Genomic DNA, 3,778 nt, shown 5'->3' with positions numbered 1-3,778 from the left:
AATTTTCATTCCCGGCATAGTAAATCATGTGATTGTTAGATTCAAAATGGCCAATACTAGTCCATTTCAGCTCACTACCCTAAGATATCGATATGTTTCATTTTTGACAACTTCCTATTTTCCCAGATTCATACTTTGTACATTCCATGTTCTAATTTTCAATGGATGTTTACAGCTGTTTCTCCTCATTTTGAGTTGTGCCCCATCAGCAAATGAAGGTCCTGTGGTTGTTTCTCCCACAAGCTTTACTCCATTCACGTTATCACAGTCAAGTCTACTTTGAGGAGGCAGCTCTTCCCCAGTCGCTTTTTGAGTGCCTTTCAACCTGACTCATTTTCCTGCACAATATCTGACAGTGTTTTTCTGCTACTCATAAGGTTTTCAGTGACTAAAAATTCGGAAGTAGTTCTTCACTCTTTCCTCCTAGTCTGTCTTTCTTTGGAAGCTCATCTGAAACCCGTCCACCATGGGTGGACCTGCTGGTATTTAAAATACCAGTGGCATAGCTTTCAGAATCACAACTCACAAGCCACCACAGTACGACAAACTGACAGACAAGTGGTGGCCATTTGGTTTTTTTTTGGAAACTGTCACTTTAAATTTTGAGGAGATCTGTGCGCATGCATAGTAGATCCCTTCACAGGTGGGGTATCCGTTTGCTCAGGCATCCCCTCTAGGCACCAGAATGGAGGTGCGCAGACAGCAAGAGACCAATGAACAGATACCAAAAAAATGAATGTCCATACCTGTTATCTCCAAGGTTCTGTCAGGCATTCGTGGCTGATCCTTCTGTAGCTCCAAGTAAATAGACACCAATTGTTCCACAACTATTTTTTAAACAACCAATTAATAGTGCTAGAAGTTTACAGCCTGTTAATAGGACTATATATAAACATAAAATGCTCTGTTCCTGCTGCTGCTGTGTGCAGTTGAGTTGGATCCGACTCATAGCAATCCTGTACAGGGTTTCTGAGGCTGTAAAATTTTATAGGACTAGAAGGCTTCATCTTTCTCCTGTGGATTGGCTACTGGATTTGAATTGCTGACCTTTTGGTTAGCAGTCTAATGCATAATCCAGGATGTTACCAGAACTCTTTAATAATGCACTACAATGTGTAAATTCTGAAGAGGATTTTTAAGGTCTACACTGGGAGTAAAAGACATAATAATAAGAGCCCAAGAATATTTTACTTAACTGATGCGATAATTTACCCAGTATTCTCTTAAACATTGTATCTTTTTTCTTTGTCTTTTCTTTAGTCAAAATAAATAAAGCAGTAAATAAGAAACATCAAGTATTACCACTGGAGGTCAGATCTCTATTGGTGTTATCTTAAATTCCCATTTTCTTTTACTTTTTTTCCTATCCAATGGAAAAAAAAAACAAAACAAAAAACCAGCATTACTATAAAAAGCCCTTTTGGTTGGAGGGTGGAGGGAAGAATGACTGGATGTCTCCAGTTCTGGAGGAGACGATTCAGAGTAGGACACCTCTGGGGAAAGGAGCTCCTGATGGTGGTGGTTATGTGCCATAGAGTCAGTTCTGACTCATGTGACCCTACATAGGGTTTCCAAGGCTGTAAATCTTTATGGGAGCAGAAAGCCTCATTTTTTCCCCACGGAGTGGCTGGTAGCATATAACTGCTGACCTTGAAGTTAGCAACCTGACTCGTAACCACTACACTATCAGAGCTCCTTAAAGAGGTCCTGGGAAAGCCCAAAAGTAGCAATAAGGGACAAATGGAATTTTTCTGGAGTTAAATGTGTAAAACCTCATCTCACATGGTTTTGTTAAAGATTATTGCTTTGTAATGATGCTACTAAGTAATGTGCTCAAATGTTTATTCATCTTTATTTAATCTTGGTGTCTGACAGTTAAAAATTATCAATAAAATCACCTTTAAGCTTTACATAAGGTGATTTGATCTCATTTTATTAAAATAATTATAAAGTTAGCATAAAGAATGTTGTTGTTAAGGCCATCAAGGCAGTTCTGACTCATAACAACCTTGTGTAGTATTTCTGAGAAGTAGCTGGTGGGTTTGAACTTCCGACTTTGAAGTTCAAGCCGACCTTGAGGTCCAGAGCATTATTCTGCAGTGCCTTGCCACACACTCTTAAAGAAAATTGTTATTAAGTTAAACTCAAAAGTTTTTATTAAATGTGGTGACTAGTTAGTAATACTGAGGGTACAAGAGGGGAGTTTATGGATTACTTCTGGTCCTAGAAGAAGATCTTACAGTCTTGTTAAGAGAACGAGTTTATAAAAAAGAATACAAATCAGAATTGGTCCAGTGTCAAAATGTAAGTATGATAGATGTTAAAAGATGTTCTTGTTGATTGCTGGTGGCCATAGAAGGATACTTGAAACTGAGTGCTATTCTAAGGTGTGAGCCAAGAAAATTGAGTGTTATTATAAATTCCACCCTTGTTCCCCAGACAACTTAGGAAACAATTTTTTTTAACATTTTATTGCCTTATTTATTATTCTATTTATAAAACAGAGCTAAAGATGCCTCACTTGCTTACTAAGGATTAAATCATAACTTTTGAGAAGATTTTTGTTCCCTTCCAATGATGACTAAACTAAATTTGTCTCATTCAAGCACAGATATAACAGTATAATAAAGTATAGAGAATATTTTCCTAACAGTCCAGAATTTCCCCATGTGAGCTGTTTATCTTCAGCAAACATGTTTGGAAATGCTTTAATCTGGTGATTTCAGAGGAAGGGGAAGCTGCTATGTATGAGGAGAAATGTGTTTTTTAGTCACTATGCAGTATTCAGAAGAAGCGGGAAGTATGGGGAGTAGAGGAAAAGGGAGAGACAAGGCAGGAAAGTAGAAAACTGGGGACTGCAGAGAGAAAAAGTCAGAATAGAAGCTTCTGGTTGTTGTTGTTGTTAAGTGCCGTCGAGGCAATTCCGACTCATAGTGACCCTGTATAGGGTTTCCAAGAAGCAATTGGTGAGCTTGAATCACTGACCTTGCAATTAAAACAACTTTGCAGTCTGACACATTAGCCCACAGCACCAAGCTTCTGGTAGTAAGTGGGAAAATTATACTTGGGGAACAGGACTATCTAACATGTGATGTATTTTTTGTCTTTCGTTCCCTCCTTTCCAATTAGTAGTGAAGTCTGTATGTTTACAATTTTTTTTATCTCTTTGAATTTAATGAGTTTACATAAAAAATTTGGGTAGTCATTTTACATTTAAGGACTAGAAATCTTTTTTAAAAAATATAAAGGATGAAAAGATGTTAATCAAGTTTATATTTATTTTTGCTCTAGTTTTTAATTACAGTTCATCTCATCATATTTAATGCAATGTGCAAATGCATTTACATTTAAACATTTAAGTAAATACAAATGTATTTACATTTAAGTTAAGGAAGTACACTGTTAATTGTGGTCCTCAGAGGAAATTGATTTACTTTCTATCAAAAACCCTGTAGTAGATTAAGTATTACTTACACACTAATGCTACCTACCCAATTGAGAACTTTTGTTCATAAGAATTATCATCATAAGTTTTCAGGAAATAAATTCAAATATGAATTAAATATTTAAAAGTTGCAATGTCCCTTTATTTTAACTTTAGCAAGATCTGTTTTTTATTGTTAAGAAAAGTTGTAAATGTTTTAAAGCAAAAGCTCTTAAATAGAATGGAGTTTAGATAACTAAACTGTACTCCTGAGTTAAAACGTACAGGTAAGTCTTTTGTAAGTAGTGCTCAATTAAATATTGTCCTACCTCCCCCTCATAGGAGCTCTGGTAG

Source organism: Chrysochloris asiatica, unplaced genomic scaffold, assembly GCF_000296735.1.
Source record: "Chrysochloris asiatica unplaced genomic scaffold, ChrAsi1.0 scaffold00066, whole genome shotgun sequence".
Lineage (NCBI taxonomy): Eukaryota > Metazoa > Chordata > Mammalia > Afrosoricida > Chrysochloridae > Chrysochloris > Chrysochloris asiatica.
The sequence above is the reverse complement of the archived record's forward strand: the minus strand, read 5'-3'. Positions refer to the sequence as shown.